Source organism: Oncorhynchus gorbuscha, linkage group LG25 (genome assembly GCF_021184085.1).
Source record: "Oncorhynchus gorbuscha isolate QuinsamMale2020 ecotype Even-year linkage group LG25, OgorEven_v1.0, whole genome shotgun sequence".
Lineage (NCBI taxonomy): Eukaryota > Metazoa > Chordata > Actinopteri > Salmoniformes > Salmonidae > Oncorhynchus > Oncorhynchus gorbuscha.
In genome coordinates this window covers 16999047-17019919 of record NC_060197.1, presented here as the reverse complement: position 1 = coordinate 17019919, position 20873 = coordinate 16999047, and the positions used below count along the sequence as shown (strand labels likewise).

The following is a 20873-nucleotide window of genomic DNA, read 5'->3' as shown; positions in this document are numbered from 1 at the left end:
CAGGAAAATAACCTCACACTCAATGTTAACAAAACAAAGGAGATGATCGTGGACTTCAGGAAACAGCAGAGGGAGCTGCCCCCTATCCACATCGACAGAACAGCAGTGGAGAAGGTGGAAAGTTTTAAGTTCCTCAGCGTACACATCATGGACAAACTGAAATGGTCCATCCACACAGACAGCATGGTGAAGAAGGCGCAGAAGCGCCTCTTCAACCTCAGGAGACTGAAGAAATTCGGCTTGTCACCAAAAACACTCAAACTTTTACAGATGCACAATCCTGTTGGCCTGTATCTCCGCCTGGTACGGCAACTGCTCCGTCCACAACTGTAAGGCACTCCAGAGGGTAGTGAGGGCTGCACAACACATCACCGGGGGCAAACTAACTGCCCTCCAGGACACCTACACTACCCGATGTCACAGGAAGGCCAAAAAGATCATCAAAGACAACAACCACCCGAGCCACTGCTTGTTCACCACGCGATCATCCAGAAGGCGAGGTCAATACAAGTGCATCAAAGCGGGGACCGAGAGACTGAAAAACATCTTCTATCTCAAGGCCATCAGACTGTAAAACAGCCATGTGTGTATAAGGTAGTTGTTGTGAAATTGTTTGGTTAGATTACTTGTTAGATATTACTACATGGTCGGAACTAGAAGCACAAGCATTTACACTCGCATTAACATCTGCTAACCATGTGTATGTGACAAATACAATTTGATTTGATTTGGCACATGCTGGTCAAAATAATTTAAATGATTATTAGATGACATCACACACACCATAGTCCATGTGATCGAAACAGTCTTGAGCATGGATTCTGAGTGGTTGTACAGATCTGACCACCGGAACTTCCCTCTTGAGTCTTTGTTTATAGGCGGGGAGGAGCAAAATGGAGTCATAGTCAGATTTGCTGAAAGGAGGACGAGAGATGGCCTTATATCCTTGTCAAAAAAGGCGTGTAGCAGTGGTCAAGAGTGAAATTTCCATGAGTTGGACAGTCACTGTGTTGATAGTAATTCGGGAGCACGGACATCAAATTACTTTTGTTAAAGTCCCCCGTTACAATGAACTCTGCATCCGGGTACGCAGTCTTCAGTTTGTTTAGGGTCCAAGATTTTTCGTGTCGACTTCGGGCGGGATTTAGAAAGCCATGGCAATAATGCCTGAGAATACTCTTGGAAGGTAAAAAGAGCAGCATTTGATGATCAAGTATTCCAAGTCAAGAGAGCACAAGCTCGAAGTTCCTGTACGTTTCTCCCATCGCACCACTTGTAATTGGTCATGAAGCTGACACCACCGTCTTTGTTCTTGCCAGAGAGAGTCCACTTCCTATCTGCTTGATGAACTGTAAAACCTGCTGGTTTTATATATTCCATTTGCATGTCGGAGGAAAGCCAAGTCTCAGCAAAACCGAGAATGTTGCAGAATCTGATCTCCCTCTGTAAGGAGTACCTTGCTCTGAGTTCGCCAAGTTCATTCACTAATAATTGAACATTGGCCAGTAGTATGCTTGGTAATGGAGGATGGGTTGCCCGGCGTCTCAAACTCACTAAGACCCGTCATATCTGCCTCTCAGTCAGCATCTTCATTTCCTTCTCTCTGGTAGGACTCCCAGGCTGCCCGGCGCCTCAGCTAAGAGGCTAGACTTTTGTTACGCCGCAGTGTATACCCAGCAATTCATATTCCAACAGTTCTACCTGGGTGTATGAAGTAATACACGAAACAGAGTAAGAAAATTCAAGAAAAACACTAGAAAAAATGCACATTTATTAAAAATAAAAACAAAGATACCTTACTTGCATAAGTATTCAGACCCTTTGCTATAGGACTTGAAATTGAGCTCAGGTGCATCTTGTTATCATTTATCATCCTTGCAATGTTTCTTCAACTTGATTGGAGTCAACCTGCGGTAAATTCAATTTATTGGGCATGATTTGGAAAGGCACACACCTGTCTATATAAGGTCCCACAGTTAATGATACATGTCAGAGCAAAAACCAAGCCATGGGGTCGAAGGAATTGTCCATGGAGCTCCGAGACAGGATTGTGTCAAGGCACAGACCTGGGGGAAAAAAATGTATGAGGCATTGAAGGTCCCCAAGAACACAGTGGCCACCATTATTCTTAAATTAAAGAAGTTTGGAACCACCAAGACTGTTCCTAGAGCTGGCCACCTGGCCAAACTGAGTAATTGGTGGAGAAGGGCCATGGTCAGGGAGGTGACCAAAACCTGATGGTCACTCTGACAGAGCTCTAGAGAAAAGAGAACATTCCAGAAGGAAAACCATCTCTCCGGCACTCCACAAGTCAGGCCTTTATGGTAGACTGGCCAGAAGGAAGCCACTACTCAGTAAAAGGCACATGACAGCCCACTTTGAGTTTGCCAAAAGGCACCTAAAGACTCTCACATCATGAGAAACAAGATGCTCTGGACTGATGGAACCAAGATTGAACTCTTCGACCTGAATGCTAAGCGTCACGTCTGTAGGAAACCTGGCACCATCCCTACGGTGAAGCATGGAAGTGGCAGCGTCACGCTGGGGGGATGTTTTTCAGCAACAAGGACTGGGAGACTAGTCAGGATCGAGGGAAAGGTGAACGGAGCAAACTTCAGAGAGATCCTTGATGTAAACGTGCTCCAGAGCACTCAAGACTTCAGACTGGGGCGAAGGTTCACTTTCCAACAGGACAACAATCCTAAGCACACAGCCAAGACAATGCAGGAGTGGCTTCGGGACAAGTGTCTTAATGTCCTAGAGTGGCCCAGCCAGAGGCTGGACTTGAACAGCAAGGCTCCCCATCTAACCAGACAGAGCTGGAGAGGATTTGCAGAGAAGAATGGGAGAAACTCCCCAAATACATGTGTGCCAAGCGTGTAGTGTCATACCCAAAAAGACTCGAGGCTGTAGTTATTGCCAAAGGTGCATCAACAAAGTACTGAGTAAAGGGTCTGAATACTTATGTAAATGTTATTTCAGTTTTTATTTATAATAATTAGCAAACATTTACAAAAACCTGATTTTGCTTTGTCATTGTGGGGTAATGTGTGTAAATTGGTGAGGGAAAAAACTTTTGAATCATTTTTAGAATAAGGCTGTAACGTGACAAAATGTGGAAAAAGTGAAGGGGTCTGAATACTTTCCGAATGCACTGTATAAGTGAATTTGTCCCAATACTTTTTGTCCTATAAAATTGGGGGACAATGTACAGTAGCCTACAAAAAGTGCTGTAATTTCTAAACGGTTCATAGTCATTGCATCATTTCAAATCCAAAGTGCAGGAGTACAGAGCCAAAACAAACAATGTGTCACTGTCCCAGTACTTTTGGAGCTCACTATATTGTGCCATATCACAACGTGTTGCTGTACTCATGAGTAGTATGATTTTCCATGTTTGAAGCGGGCCTATAGGCATATTTTTTGGCAAGACAGTTGTGCATAGCTGCATCACACTGTGGTAGGCTGTAGGCTATGTTTTGGTTATTTGGATATCCATTCACCCTTTGTCTACTACATGTATATACTGTTAATGTAACTAGCCTAAATATAGATTGTACCATGCATTTATTGATCTTGTATTTTGCTTACTAGGCATATTTGGGACCAGTTTTGTTCTGTTCACATTCATTCATTTGCATTTTTGCCAGTATTCTAAGCCTAAATTCAATATTTTTGTTTGCATGCATGAATAACTAGGCTACTACTTTCAGCATTTAGTTTGCATTATTTTGGTAATACAGGTCCACTGTGGATCAGTTGGTAGAGCATGGTGCTTGCAATGCCAGGGTAGTGGATTTTGATTCCCATGGGGAACCAGTATTGGGAAAAAAGTATGAAAATGTATGCACTCACAACTGTAAGATGCTCTGGATAAGTGTCTGCTACATGACTAAAATATGTGTATGGCTGCATTCACAAGATAAAATGTCTGTCAATTATGCCTTTTAATGTTGAATTTTCTCAATGACATTTAAAACCTGGGTTTTCACATAGCCCCCTACAAAGCGAGGTCCATATAGAAATGGTCCGGTCTTGGAAGAACTTAACTGGCCTGCACAGAGCCCTGACCTCAACTCACTAATGCTCTTGTGGCTGAATGGAAGCAAGTCCCTTCAGCAATGTTCCAACATCTAGTGGAAAGCCTTCCCAGAAGAGTGGAGGCTGTTATAGCAGCAAAGGGGGACCAACTCCATATTTATGCCCATGATTTTGGAATAAGATGTTTGACGACCAGGTATCCACATATTTTTGGTCATGTAGTGTACATTAATACATTTGAAAGGTTATATTAATATAGATAACTATAATATAACTGTATACATTATTATAAGTATACCATGTACAGTATTAGCCTAATCTAATACATTTCAGCCTGTGTGTGTTTACAATGTTGTTGTGCATGAAGGGCCTTCACTGCAGACTGGATGACTCTCAGGTTAGGGCACTTTTTCTCAAGAACACTGGAGGGCTTCTCCTCCACATCAAACTCCTCCAACGTTTTAGATACCTGGCCAGGGAGGGGAGTGCATTTTCACCAATCACTGTTTCACCCATCAAACTAGCATGTTAGCTAGCTAGCATGCCTGCATTGACAGAAGTTCTCGCGCAATGTCCGTAACCCATAATAGTCCATTTCAGTGTACCAGTTCCTACTGGACTGCGCTGTATGCATCCAAATTGTTTTATGTAAAATAAACTATACAGTGTTTAAATGCATTATATTCACTAGTTTGTTGCTCTGAATTTTCAACGCAATATACTTCCCTGTTGGTGACCAAATTTATGGCAAGCGGCTGGGTCAAAATTACATTTCATTATGCAGAGAGAAACCTGTATATACTGGATCGTAAAGGACAGAATATGGATTTTCTCCTTTGCAAATTGAAAAAAAAAAACTCTCTACTAGCAAAAGCATGCATGTTTTACAATGGAATATTTTTAATGATATTCAGACTATATGTTTATTTTTTTCAAAACACAAAATTGCTGTGGCCTTTTTATTGGGACAATCAATGGCTCTCTCTCCTTTAGCCAAACAGGGATGCCACCAGCATGCCACACCGGTTAACAAATAGAGAGTGGAGGCATCCAGACAGAAATAAAACCTTCAGAATGAGAAAAACGACTTTAGAAAAAGAAAACATTGTAGAAACAGTGATAAGGAATGCCCTAGTTTCCCTCCATCAATATAGGGAGAGTGTCTGGGCAATCTGTCAAGCATTACAAACCAACATTACCACCACCCTGACGGTTTCAATTTCAGTCCCTCCGATTGAACGCCCTTTCAACATAGCCTCTTGGACCACATTGTGATGCTGAAACAGGAAAGGACCTCCCGAAACTGTTGCCACAAAGTTGGAAGCGAAGAATCGTCGAGAATGTCATTGTATACTGTAGCGTTAAGATTTAGCTTCACTGGAACTAAGGGGCCTAGACCGAACCATGAAACACAGCAACAGACCATTATTCCTCCTCCACCAAACTTTACCGTTGGCACTATGCATTTGGGCAGGTAGCGTTTCTCCTGGCATCCGCCAAACCCATATTTGTCCGTCGGACTGCCAGATGGTGAAGCGTGATTCATCACTCCAGAGAGCGCGTTTCCACTGCTCCAGAGTCCAATGGCGGCGAATTTTACACCACTCCAGCCGACGGTTGACATTGCACATTGTAATTTTAGGCTTGTCTGCGGTTGCTCGGCCATGGAAATCCCTTTCATGAAGGTCCCGACGAACAGTTTTTCTGCTGATGTTACTTCCAGAGGCAGTTTGGAACAGACGATTTTTACGTGCTTCAGCACTCCATGGTCACGTTCTGTGAGCTTGTGTGGCCTACCACTTCGTGGCTGAGCCGTTGTTGCTCCTAGACATTTCCACTTCACAATTCCAGCACTTACAGTTGACCGGGGCACTAACTGACTTGTTGGAAAGGTGGCATTCTACGACATTGCCACATTGAAAGTCACTGAGCTCTTCAGTAAAGCCATTCTACTGCCAATGTTTGTCTATGGAGATTACATGGCTGTTTGCTCGATTAAAAAAAACCTGTCAGCTATGGGTATGGCTGAAACAGCCAAATCCACTAATTTGAAGGGATGTCCACATACTTACAGTGGGGCAAAAAAGTATTTAGGCAGCCACCAATTGTGCAAGTTCTCCCACTTAAAAAGATGAGAGAGGCCTGTCATTTTCATCATAGGTACACTTCAACTATGAAAGACAAAATGAGAAGGAAAAAATCCAGAAAATCACATTGTAGGATTTTTAATGAATGTATTTGCAAATTATGGTGGAAAATGAGTATTTGGTCAATAACAAAAGTTTATCTCAATACTTTGTTATATACCCTTTGTTGACAATGACAGAGGTCAAACGTTTTCTGTAAGTCTTCACAAGGTTTTCACACACTGTTGCTGGTATTTTGGCCCATGCAGATCTCCTCTAGAGCAGTGATGTTTTGGGGCTGTTGCTGGGCAACACAGACTTTCAACTCCCTCCAAAAATGTTCTATGGGGTTGAGATCTGGAGACTGGCTAGGCCACTCCAGGACCTTGAAATGCTTCTTGCGAAGCCACTCCTTCGTTGTCCGGGCGGTGTGTTTGGGATCATTGTCATGCTGAAAGACCCAGTCACGTTTCATCTTCAATGCCCTTGCTGATGGTAGGCTTTGTTACTTTGGTCCCAGCTCTCTGTAGGTCATTCACTAGGTCCCACGTGTGGTTCTGGGATTTTTGCTCACCGTTCTTGTGATCATTTTGACCCCACGGGGTGAGATCTTGCGTGGAGCCCCAGATCGAGGGAGATTATCAGTGGTCTTGTATGTCTTCCATTTCCTAGTAATTGCTCCCACAGTTGATTTTGTCAAACCAAGCTGCTTACCTATTGCAGATTCAGTCTTCCCAGCCTGGTGCAGGTCTACAATTTTGTTTCTGGTGTCCTTTGACATCTCTTTGGTCTTGGCCATAGTGGAGTTTGGAGTGTGACTGTTTGAGGTTGTGGACAGGTGTCTTTTATACTGATAACAATACAGGTAATGAGTGGAAGACAAAGGAGCCTCTTAAAGAAGAAGTTACAGGTCTGTGAGAGCCAAAAATCTTGCTTGTTTGTAGGTGACCAAATACTTATTTTCCACCATAATTTGCAAATAAATTCATAAAAAATCCTACAATGTGATTTTCTGGAATTTTTTCTCTCTCATTTTGTCAGTCATAGTTGACGTGTACCTATGATAAAAATGACAGGCCTCTCTCATCTTTTTAAGTGGGAGAACTTGCACAATTGGTAGCTGACTAAATACTTTTTTTGCCCCACTGTATGTATATATAGTGTACCATTAGGTCCCAAGCATAAATCCCTATCCAACACTACCACCTTGTGGATGTCTGTACAGTATGTGCTATTAAAATGCAAGCATAATGGGATGTTCCTTCTCTTAAACTCTGCAAACAGTGAATGGTCTGGAGATCCACTATGAGAAGCTGTGTATTTGTAGTGGGGGCAGACCCAAACTCCTTACCCAGGATAACCCCTATGTGCTGGGGATATGAGACACAAACTGTGACCAGGTACATGACAATGGCTTCCTAGTACAGCTGTTCTTGTTTAGCACCCATTCACTTCAGTTAATCTAGTACTCATGATGTATTTTGTGCTGGCAGGAGTTTTAGACGCGGTTATCCAAAGCCAAGCGAATTGTAGTCGTTGGAAACGGAGGGATTTCCAAGTGTGAGTATATCGACATTCTGCCATTATTTTGTCTGAATTGGTCTTGTTCTAAAATCTCAAATGTGTATATATTATAGTTAAATGTACTGTATATTTTGTGTTCAGGTATGAGGTGGGAGGTTGTGAGGTGATCTGGGCAGTGAAAGACAAGGCCATAGAAAACACCTTCTTTGACGCGGGAGCCGACCAGTTCCTCATCCCCCCCTGGACACACAGACAAACCAGAGAGAGCTGCTACCTGTAAGAGGGCTCGCTAAACCATAGAGGGGGCTGCGGCTCCACAGGGCCTTGCTGTAAAGTGGCAACAGACAAGGCCAGAGTAGAGGGTTGGAAGAGCCAGGCAGTGCCCTGGGACCATACTGGCATGAAGGCATCAGTCTGAGAGGAGCAGAGGAGGTAAGTGTGCCTCTTTGTGTTCTCAATGTTATTTTGTTTTAGTAAAGCAATTTTATTAGTTTATAGATGGTTAATAAATCTGTTATAAAAAGATAACACATTGGTTGAAATGTATCCATCCAGAGGTGGGAATTTGTCTGGAACGAGGAAAGAAAGGTCAGCCTGGAGTAGTAATCCATAGTGACCTAAGTTGTTTTAACTCTTGCTGTGGCCAGGTGTCTCACAGGGTGTCAGTGGAGTACCAGTCTGAGGTGAAACAGATCTACACTCACCAGGACTTCCTGCTGTCACCACTTGCCTCACAGACAGCAGACACTGGTGAGTGGAACCTATGACAGTGGAACATACCAGTGTGAAAGAGATGGAAATAAGTGACTGAATATGATGTGCTGAAAATGTGTTCATTTCCATTAATCAAATAGTCAATTATACTGAACAACAATATGAATGCAACAATTTCAAAGATTTTACTGAGTTACAGGTCATATAAGAAAATCACCTCATCATTATGCCCCAGTCTGTTGATTACACATATGATTACAGATATGCATCCTTTGGTCACAGATACCTTTAAAAAAAGGTAGGGGTGTGGATCAGAACCAAGTCCTTCGCATAGAGTTGATCAGGCTATTGATTGTGGCCTGTGGAATGTTATGTCCCACTCCTCTTCAATGGCTGTGCGAAGTTGTTGGATATTGGCAGGAACTGGAACACGCCGTCGTACACTACGATCCAGAGAATCCCAAACATGCTCAATGGATGACAGGTCTGATGAGTATGCAGGCCATGGAAGAACTGGGACATTTTCAGCTTCCAGGAATTGTGTACAGATCCTTGCGACATGGGGCCATGCATTATCATGCTGAAACATGAGGGGATGGCGGCAGATGAATGGCTTGACAAGGACCCCGTCACGGCATCTGTACATTCAAATTGCCATCGATAAAATGCAATTGAATGCAATTTGCTGTCCATAGTTTGGGGCACTCTGTTCACAACGTTGACAGCGTGACCACACAACGCCATACACTTGGTCTGCGGATGTACTTACAAATTACATTCTCTGGCAACAGCTCTGGTAGACATTTTTGCAGTCAAAACTTGAGACATCTGTGGCATTGTGTTGTGTGACAAAACTGCACATTTTAGAGTGGTATTTTGTCCCCAGCACAAGGTGCACCTGGGTAATGATCATGCTGTTTAATCAGCTTTTTGATATGCCACACCTGTCAGAATGGATGGATTATAATGGCAAAGGAGAAATTCTCACTAACAGGGATGTAAACAAATTTGTGCCAAAACTTTGAGAGAAATAAGCTTTTTGTGCTTATGGAACATTTCCGGGAACTTTTATTTTAGCTCATGAAACATGGGACCAACACTTTACATTTTTGTTTGTTTAGTTGATTTATCTTTTCATCCACTGTGCTGTTTTCCCCAACTATAGGCTCTTGGCCAGTGTAAGCTCAGCTGACCATTCGGAAGACGTTTGGCTGTGACTTCATCGTCAGTGCCACAGGAGTTGTGCCAAAAACCAAACCTTTTCTCCATGGAAACAACATGAGTAAAATAAGTAAAACAGATGCTAGATGTTTCATATAATCCATTACTTCATGACAACTCATGCTACTTCTACACAGAAGCAATATTTACCAATATATGTCTATACATATTCTGTTCCGTTTGCATTGGCTGAGGACTCTGGGCGGAGAGTGGACGATCACATGATGACAGAAACAGACATTTACTCTGCTGGAAACGTATGTACAGCAGGCTGGGAGCCAAGCCACCTCTGGCAGCAGGTACACAAACCACACTGAATCTCTTCTAATGATGTTATGCTGCGTCTGACTATTTCTTTGGGTATGAGGCCTTTGGATTTTTGTGGTGAACTATCCTGGAAACCATATTTCCTGAGGCTCCATTTATTGTAGCTGGGGATTTTAACAAAGCTAATTTCAGAACAAGGCTACCTAAAATCGATCAGCACATTAACTGTAGCACGCGCACGGGCAATACACGGGACCACTGCTGCCGCAAAGCATAGAAGGCCCTCCCCCGCCCTCCCTTCGGCAAATCCGACCACGACTCCATTTAGCTTCTACCGTCCTACAGGCAGAAGCACAAACAGGATGTACCCCGTGACTAGAACCATTCAATGCTGGTCAGACCAACTGGAATCCACGCTTCAAGATTGTTTTGATCACACGGACCGGGAAATGTTCCAGGAAGCCTCAGAGAATGACATCCATCTATATGCTGACTCGGTGACTGAGTTTTTAAGGAAGTGCATTGGAGATGTTGTACCAATTGTGACTATTAAAACCTACCCTAACCAGAAACCGTGGAAAGATGGCGGCATTTACGCAAAACTGAAAGCATTTACATCATTACATTTAAGTCATTTAGCAGACGCTCTTATCCAGAGCGACTTACAAATTGGTGCATTCACCTTATGACATCCAGTAGAACAGTCACTTTACAATAGTGCATCTAAATCTTAAAGGGGGGGTGAGAAGGATTACTTATCCTATCCTAGGTATTCCTTAAAGAGGTGGGGTTTCAGGTGTCTCCGGAAGGTGGTGATTGACTCCGCTGTCCTGGCGTCGTGAGGGAGTTTGTTCCACCATTGGGGGGCCAGAGCAGCGAACAGTTTTGACTGGGCTGAGCGGGAATTGTACTTCCTCAGTGGTAGGGAGGCGAGCAGGCCAGAGGTGGATGAACGCAGTGCCCTTGTTTGGGTGTAGGGCCTGATCAGAGCCTGGAGGTACTGAGGTGCCGTTCCCCTCACAGCTCCGTAGGCAAGCACCATGGTCTTTTAGCGGATGCGAGCTTCAACTGGAAGCCAGTGGAGAGAGTGGAGGAGCGGGGTGACGTGAGAGAACTTGGGAAGGTTGAACACCAGACGGGCTGCGGCGTTCTGGATGAGTTGTAGGGGTTTAATGGCACAGGCAGGGAGCCCAGCCAACAGCGAGTTGCAGTAATCCAGACGGGAGATGACAAGTGCCTGGATTAGGACCTGCGCCGCTTCCTGTGTGAGGCAGGGTCGTACTCTGCGGATGTTGTAGAGCATGAACCTACAGGAACGGGCCACCGCCTTGATGTTAGTTGAGAACGACAGGGTGTTGTCCAGGATCACGCCAAGGTTCTTAGCGCTCTGGGAGGAGGACACAATGGAGTTGTCAACCGTGATGGCGAGATCATGGAACGGGCAGTCCTTCCCCGGGAGGAAGAGCAGCTCCGTCTTGCCGAGGTTCAGCTTGAGGTGGTGATCCGTCATCCACACTGATATGTCTGCCAGGCATGCAGAGATGCGATTCGCCACCTGGTCATCAGAAGGGGGAAAGGAGAAGATTAATTGTGTGTCATCAGCATAGCAATGATAGGAGAGACCATGTGAGGTTATGACAGAGCCAAGTGACTTGGTGTATAGCGAGAATAGGAGAGGGCCTAGAACAGAGCCCTGGGGGACACCAGGGTCTGGGTCTGAACCAGGAGTTGTTAGTGCGCTGTATTAAGGGACATGAGTATGTCAAGATGGTGCTGAGCGGAGGGAGGATGTTGGGAGCAGTCTTTATTGGAGAGACTGACCTAGAGGAGACCTTTGAGAACCTCATCCTCAACCAGATGGACCTAACACCCTACAGAGAAGAGCTACTCAACCCCAACATAGAGGACTACTTTGACTGAGGGGCCAAGAACTTCCTCGTAAATCAATACTAATGGCGGCTTTAGCCCCATTTATATCTGGTGCTAACATGTCCTGATCTTGCCCACATTTTTAGATCGGTGTAGGCGATTTAAAAAACTGATTGTGATCTGATCTTCTTGACCACCTCCGGAAGTCGTCAGGGACACATTGTATCTGGATAGTGTAAACAGATCTGGATTATCAAACCATTTAAAATTGTCCCTCTAAAATCATTGACAGGTGGCACTATTGACTCAATGTGTCAGTACTTGTTTTAACATAAAACATTATTTTGAAACAATGGCTCTCAAACACAATGCAGACACAGTAGATAGAAAGTCGTGTTCACACTGCAGCCCTAAATGCTGAAATCAGTTTTATTTTTCAAATACATTTTGGAACACTGACTGTCCAAACAGCAAGTTACAAGTGCCCAAATCGAATGTGGTCATACAGCAGTCATTTGCTAACATGCCTACGCTAGTTGTCATAGTAACAACGAGTGTGCGCGCAGTGGTGCACTTTTTATTTTATTTTTTATTTTATTTATTTTATTAACAACAAATCAATACATAAAGCACATGAGGGAACACAAGCATACATAGATTACAAACAATGGACAATCGAGCTAGGGGGTACAATATCACATTACAATTACACAAGGACTTTAAGGGACATGCATATACTTACAATTCAATCAGCTTTTTTGTTAGTAGAGCATTTAACTGTCTTAAAATACAGTTCAATTTCTTTTTGTAGGATACGAAAATGTGGTTTTCTGTTTGTAAATTTACATTTGTGTATATGAAATTTGGCCAAAAGAATAATGAAATGAATTACATAAAAATGATTCCGCTTATTTATATTGTATGTAAAGAATCCAAACAGTACATCTCTCCACAATAGTGTAAAATCTTCATAAATGTGTTCAATTATAAACCTACTGATGTCTTGCCACAGTTTTCTTACATGCATACAATGCCAAAAAAGATGCACAACTGTTTCTGGGTGGTCATTACAAAAGGAGCAATTTGAGTTGATGTTTTCCTTAAACGTCTTCATATAGTGGTTGGCAGGATAATATTTATGAATAATTTTAAAGGAAACTTCCTTAATTTTGTTAACAAGTAGGTATGTTTGTGGCAACATCCAAACTTTTTTCCAACAGATATTATCAATAAATCCATTCCAATAAGGCATGACATAAGGTATAGATACAACATCCTGCTGAAACAAGGATCGTATCGCTCTGTTGTTGAATGGACCAAAAGAGAAACAAATCTTTCCTACTGATGAGTCAACAGGGTCAATAGAAGGTAGGCTCTGAGGGTCAGGTCTTGACATGTTCCTGAATAACATAGCAACACCTGAGGGAATGGCATCTAAAACAATTGCAAAATCTTTAGGTGTTACAGGGACCTTGTAAGGTGTTATAATTCTTTATAACTGAGTAAAAGACCCTCTGCATTTACCAGTTGGCTCACCAATAGGATATTATTTCTGAACCAATATTCTAAAAACAGAGAGGTATTTTTATACAATATATCCCGATTATTCCATATATAATATCTGTGTGGAGAAAAATTGTGTTTATAAATTAAGGACCATGACAAGAAAACCTGCCGATGAAAAGCAGAAAGTTTCACTGGAACTTTGTCAATATTATAATTGCAAAACAACATGAAGTTAAGGCCACCAAAAGTAGAGAAGACATGATGAGGAATAAAATTCCAGATAGAAGTGGGTCTTCTTAGGAATTGTTTTATCCAATTGATCTTGAAAGTATTATTTAAAGTAGTAAAATCCAGAAAATTCAGTCCACCATTCTCATAAGTGTTCATTACAACAGTTTTCCTAATGTAATGGGTACGGTTTCTCCAAAGAAAGTTGAAAAGCATCTGGTCTATCTCCTTGCTTATTTTACGGTCAAGATATAAAGATAGAGCACCATATGTTAGTCTAGAGATACCTTCAGCCTTGGTTATTAGGACTCTACCTTTTAAAGATAAGTCCCTCTGTAGCCATTGATTTAGTTTCTTCTGGGTTTTTTAATAAGAGGGTTCAAATTTAGTAAGCCTCTAGACTTCTGATCCTTTGTAATGGTTATGCCTAAATATGTAAGTTCTTCTTTTACTGGAATACCATAATATGAAGGTGTCACACAATCTTTGACAGCCATGAGTTCACATTTCTTAATGTTAAGATATAGACCAGACGCTTTGGAAAAGGATTGTATCACATTGATCGATATGGGAATTTGGTTAGCGTCTTTCAGAAAAAGTGTAGTATCGTCAGCCAGCTGGCTTATAATAATTTCTTTACCAGCTATGGAAATACCTTGTACAGGACTATTATTTAAAGAATTTGCAAGAAGTTGGGTGATTAATAAAAACAGGTACGGAGAGATAGGACAACCTTGCCTAATTCCTCTCTTTAACTCAAATCTAGGTGAGGTGCCATATTTCAATTTGATAGAGCTGTTACCATTTGCATAGAGAGTCTTAATAGCCTTACAGAAAAAATCCCCAAAGCCAAGTCTCTCAAGGGAGTGGAAGAGAAACTGAATCAGAATCATAAAACACGGGACGAGATGTTAAAAACTGTCCATTGTGCCAATAGATGGAATGCACTCGCATGAGATTTGCCGTGATTTTGACAGAGTGGCATGGGAGGTTTATTTCTTAGACTGGGGTAAGATGTCAATTTTTGGGACACATCCTCAGTAGTGTGCCTTCGAATCAGTGGGTGTTTCGGCCTTTAATCACTAAACACCCTCATCAAAGGTGGCCAGCTAAAGGGTGATCAAGCCTTAGCTTGTGTCCCATGCCCAATTAAGATGTCCCACAGGACTGTGCAAGGCAGGGGCGTCCTCTTCCCTGAGCCAGCCATACAGCTGACCGCATACCTCATATGCCCTCCTCAAGTTGGAGGGATCTGAATTGAGTTCTCAGGTGGGGGTGAGAGGTCATGAAGTTATAGCCCAGCAAGGGTCCTTCCGTTTGATCCAGATCCACTGGCTACCTCTTTCAGCTGCTTGAGAAACTGCTCTGACGGTCTGCCGCAGAGCCTGTCCATGGATTCCAAGTTCTTTCAGCAACCTGATGATGGAAGAAGCCACGAATCCTCTGCATCCCACTTCAACTGGCCAGACTTTTGCATTCCAGCCACGCTGAGTTGCGTCTGCTGCCAACTCTGTGTAACGCAGTTTCTTACGCTCGTAGGCCTCTTCAACAGAGTTTTCCCACGGGACTGTGAGCTCTATGATGTACACAGCCTTTCGTGAAGGGGACCAGAGTACCATGTCTGGCCTAAGGTTGGTAGAAGCAATCTCAGGTGGAAAAATGAGTTGCTGGCCAATATCGACAAGCATCTTCCAGTCCCGGGCCATGGCTAGGTGTCCAGTTTCTGGCTTTGTAGGAGGATACTTGGGCCTTTTCTGTCCCTCCCGGATGAATGTTGTTGTTTTGACGGGATTGCTTGTTTTTGGAGGTAATGAATTGGTTGCACTCCTCTTGGTCTCAAGTGCTGCAGCCAGGCTCTTGAGGACCTGATTGTGCCTCCAGGTGTAGCGGCCTTGTGAGAGGCTGGTCTTGCAACCTGTCATTATATGCCTGAGAGTCGCTGGAGCTGGGCAGAGGGGGCAGGTCGAGTCCTCGCCATACCATTGATGTAGATTTTTTGGTGATGGAAGCACATCATAAACAGCTCTTATGATGAAGCTGATGTTGCTTGCCTCCATTTGCCAAAGCTCACTCCAGTTGATCTTTCTCCTCTCCAGGCCTTCCCACCGCGTCCATTGCCCTTGTTTAGCAAGAGAGACAGCCTTTGCACTTCTAGCAGTCTCCTCCTGTCTGCGCACCTCCTCGACCACCAGCTTCCTGCGTTCAGATGTTGTTGCCTTATGGAACGTTGGTTTGCTTGCTGCCAGGCCAAAGCCTCCTCTTCCATGCTGGATATTCCCCACAATGTCTTGGTGTCTCAGAGCTGATGTTGCTTGCTGCACAGCCTTGGATGATGTCCATTTCCGTCCAGTTTGTAGGGGAGGTGCAGCCTTGCTAATGGTCTGGTCTTTGGAGTCCTTCAATGTCATCTGAAGTCTTACTTTAGAGCACTTGTACTCCTCCGTTAGACTTGTAAGAGGTAGTTCAAGGACCCCTTTGCCATAGAGGCCGATGTTACTCAGGCATCGTGGGACACCCAGCCATTTCTTCACGTATGAGGTAATGGTTCGCTCCATCTTCTCCACTGTTGTTATTGGGACCTCATAGACGGTGAGTGGCCACATTACCCGGGGGAGAAGTCCAAACTGTAGGCACCAGAGCTTGAGCCTCCCAGGCAGTAGGGTCTTGTTGATGTTCTCAAGACCGTCGGCGATGTCCTGCCTTACTTGCTGCACTTGATCTTTATCCCGGAGGCTTTCATTGTACCATCTACCCAGGCTCTTGATGGGTTGCTCAGACACCGTTGGTATCGGGTCATCTCCAATGCAGAACCTCACATCTTTAATCTGTCCCTTGACTATGGAGATGCTTCGAGATTTGTTTGGCTTGATTTTCATCCGTGCCCACTTGATGTTATCCTGCAGTTTTGCAAGTAGCCGCCTGGTGCATGCTGCAGTGGTGGTCAGTGTAGTCATGTCATCCATGTATGCTCGGATAGGTGGGAGACGGAGCCCTTCCTTAGTTCTTTCACCGCCGACCACCCATCTCGATGCCCTGATGATGACTTCCATGGCCATAGTGAAGGCCAGAGGAGAAATTGTACAGCCTGCCATTATGCCTACTTCCAAGCGCTGCCATGTTGTTGTGAAGTCAGGTGTTGTGAAACACAATTGCAGGTCTTGGAAATAGGCCTTTACCAGTGTAGTGATGGGTTCTGGTACGTGGAAAATGTTGAAGGATTCCCAGAGGAGTTCATGGGGAACTGAGCCAAAGGCATTGGCCAAGTCGAGGAAGATGACATAGAGGTCTCTCTTGTCCTTCTTAGCTGTTTGGATCTGGTGCCAAATCATACTAGTATGTTCCAGGCAACCAGAGAAACCAGGAATGCCTGCTTTCTGTACAGATGTATCAATGTACTTGTTCCTTTCCAGATAAGTGGACAGCCTCTGTGCTATTATACTGAAAAAGATATTCCCTTCGACGTTGAGAAGGGAGATTGGTCGGAATTGACTGATGTCTGTCGCATCCTTCTCTTTCGGGATTAGCACACCACCAGCCCTTCGCCATGCCTTTGGTATTATTTCCTTCTGCCACACTATCCTCATGAGCCTCCAAAGAAAGCGTAGAACATCCGGGGCGTTCTTGTAGAGCTTGTATGGTACTCCATTAGGCCCAGGAGCCGAGGCCGCTCTTGCTCTTCGGACAACGTTCTCTACTTCCCTCCATTTTGGAGGGTCAGTGTCCAGATTGAATTCTGGTGGTTGAATAGGTGGGATGTCATGTGGGATGATTATCTGCTCATGCCTTTTCATGTCCTGGTGGACCTTTTCCAGATGTTCTTCCAGTTCAGGCTTTGTAGTTTTTAGGATTCCGCACTTTTCCTTTGCGAAGAGATCTTTGACAAACTTAAAGGGGTTTTTATAGAACCGTGTTCTTGAGTGTTCCTTCTTCCTACGAAGTTTCCTTAAGTTTTCCGCTCTTCGCAAGGTTGTCAGCCGACATTTAATGTCTGCTTGGAGTAGCATGAGACCTTCTCTCTCTGCATCAGAGGCCTTCTTCCACTGCTTCCTCAGCTGCCTTCTCTCTCTGACAAGTATCTCGATCTCCTGCTGTCTCCTAGATTTGTCTGGCGCGGGAGGTGTCTTGCCACTTCTCCTTTCGTTTACGCCAAAGCGCTCTTCTCCGTAGTGGTAGATAATGTCTCCCATCCTTTCAAGCTTTTTCTCTGCTGTTCCTACCTGTTGTTCCAAGATTTTTGTCAGGTCGTTGTTGATTGTTTCCCACTCTCTCTTTTCAACGGCTTTGGGCCACTTCACACTCGGTCTGTGCCCTTTGATCTTTTCCTCTTTTAGAGGTCTCTTTGGTTGGGTGAGTTCATCCACCGGCATTTCTGTGCTTGTGTTATCCTCCTCAGTTACAGGGGTGCTGATGCTCTGCGAACTTTGGTTTGCGTCCCGTCGCTGTGCTTCATTCGACTGATTTGACTGGCTGCTTCGTAAGAAGTACTGGTCAATGCGAGGTCCCTGTCTCTGCTTCTCTAACAAGCACATTTTCCTCCCTTGATGGATCCTTAACCCCCTTGCCGATGTTACTCTCTCCCAACCACAGCTGCACACCTGAAGTGTGTGTCCTGCTGCTGTTATGGTTGTCTCATGTGCTGTGTTCCTACTCGTAGTCGTTTCCGTTCCTGGGTCCGTAACCATGTGATCAGTCGTTGAGCCATCTTGCGCCCCAGCTCTCGCAGGCTCTAGGGGTATGTTCCTTTGTTGACTTTCAGTAGCACTTAGCGGGTGTCTCCAACATACTGAAACAGCGTCGGAGACTGCCAACATGGGTAGCTAACCCATGACAGCCCCAGTGGGGTCTATTCCCTCCGGTCAGCTGTCTCTCCAAGCTGTCACACAGACTTTCCTATGTTGTCAGCTGTCCTCTACTGTGTCAAATGCTTTATAAAAATCTAAAAATAAAATTAAGCTATCCTCAGTTATTAGGTCTGAGTAGTCAAGTACGTCTAATACTAGTCTGACATTGTTAGAAATATGTCTGTTCCTCATGAAGCCAGACTGTCTTTCATCAATGATTGCATCCAGAACTTCTTTAACTCTTTTTGCAAGTAGTGAGGCTAATATCTTATAGTCATTATTAAGAAGACAAATTGGACGCCAGTTATCGATGAGCAGCACTTCTTTTTTAGGCTTAGGTATCAGTGTTATTAACCCCTGACTCACTGTAGGAGGGAGAACATTGTTTTTAATACTCTCTAAAAAGACTTCGAATAGGAAGGGAGCTACTTGTTCAGAAAATAATTTGTAAAATTCTGATGTAATTCCATCAACACCTGGTGATTTATTGTTCTTTAGATGTTTGATAGACTCTATAATCTCTTCAACTTTGATGGGTTCATCACACTGTTTAGATTCTATATCACTGATAGAGTGAACATTATTCAGTGAGTTAAAAAACATATCTGTGGATTCCTGACAGTACGTAGAGCTATACAATTTTCTGTAAAAATTGCTGCAGTATTTAGCGATTAATTTTTGGTCATCTGTAATAACACCATCAATGTTTAACTTATGGATAGTGTTATTTTTAGAGTGAAATTTCTCAAGTCTAAAGAAATAGGATGAATTCTGTTCTCCCTCCTCAATCCATTTTTCCTAGATCTAATAAAGGCTCCTTCTGCTTTTAATTTATATATATTATCCAGTTTATTTTGTAACTCAATTAGTTCCATCTTCTCCTCCCCCAAGAGGTCAGCTGGGGACCTCTGAGAAAGGGAAGTTATCTTAATGATCACCTTTTCCTCCTCAGCTCTTATGGTCTTAGCAAGATTACTACCATATTTTCTAAGATATTTGGACACCTCAAATTTAAAGAGCTCCCAGTTCTTGCAATAAGATTTTTCTTCACAAGCCCTTTCCCAAAAGTGTGAGAGCAGATATTTAACCTCAAATGTAACTATATCATTATTTAATAATGAGCTATTTAGCTTCCAGTAGGATGCTCTACCAAGGTTTGTATCAGGGGTAAATATTTTGATATCAATGTAAATAGCCTTATGGTCTGTGAGGGGAGTAGTACAAATATTTGTAGTAACACACTCACTATCAATACATTTGGATATAAGCCAAAAATCTATTCTGGATTGTCTGGAGCCTGTTTTGTTACTCCAAGTGAATGATCTGTCGGCCGGAAACCTCTCTCTCCATATATCAGTAAGATCAAACTTTTCCATAAAAAATATTAAACCCAAATTCTGATTGGTTGGCCTACCTGGGGGCCATCTATCAGTTGAATTATCTATTGTAATGTTAAAGTCCCCTCCTATCAATAATATTTCATTGTAGTGACACCAGCAGAGCGTTCAGATCCATGGGAAAGCCAAATATCGTTGCCCCACTGTGACCTCCAGAAGTTGGCATCCAGAAGTTGGCATCAGCAGAAATTGAGTGAGACTCTTGAAAAAAGCAAAAATCTGTTCGAAATTGTTTAGCAAATAAAAATAAGGCCTTGCGCTTCACACTCTTTCGTAACCCCCTAGCATTAAGAGATAATATAGACAAAGACAAAACAACAAAGATTATATAAAAGTATTAACTGTAGTAGGATGAGTCAAAGACGTAGGAGCAGTGAACGTAAACGATAAGGAACCGAGATCTGCACCATTTAAGTCAATTTAAAGTGAAAATAGCTTATTCCATAACCTTTGAAATGCAACTCAACTGGAGCAGTGGTGCAGACTGATTGGTGGTCTTGCTCTTGCTGCCTATCACTGTACTGTAGCAAGCTAAACTGACAACATTGCCTGCCATGGACATTTCCCAGTTGCTTTAAATGTTCAAAATTATATTGGAAGAACAGACGCTAGGTAGCCATTTAGCTTTCTAGCACATTCACAAATGTTTTTGTAAACAATTAACAAGCTCGTTAGCTACCACATATTCTTGCCAAACAGTCAACACTGTAGTGAGCAAGTAACACGATATGACAAATAAGTTAAATAAATAAATGTATCTTATTTCAAATCACTTACGAAGGTGGATTGAACCATCAGATTCCATGTGCTTTTTGGCTGTTCAGACTGAAAGAAAAAGAACCGTTTAAAATCAGATATGCATTTCTTCATTATTTTGAGTAGCTTTAAACTGCCAATGTGAACAAGGCACATTTTAATACAATGTTTAGATGCTGCAAATGTGTAGACTAGTGATGCGCGGGTCAGCTGTTTGTTCACCAGCACCAATCAGCAATTGCTAATAACCCATCCACAACTGCCCGACTATGTGTGATAGTGAAACTCTGAGGCCCAGAGCCGAACCTAACCCGCAAATATAGAGAATGCGCTTTACAGTTCCCTTTCTGCCTTGGCGGATTGATAACTTTTTCCCCAAAACA

General features: G+C 43.2%; 1 pseudogene; it reads left to right on the top strand.

Annotated features, from left to right (window-relative positions):
• The first annotated feature begins 6056 nt into the window (after nt 1-6056).
• On the top strand, nt 6057-8458 carry LOC124013583 (annotated as a pseudogene).
• The last annotated feature ends 12415 nt before the right edge of the window (nt 8459-20873 follow it).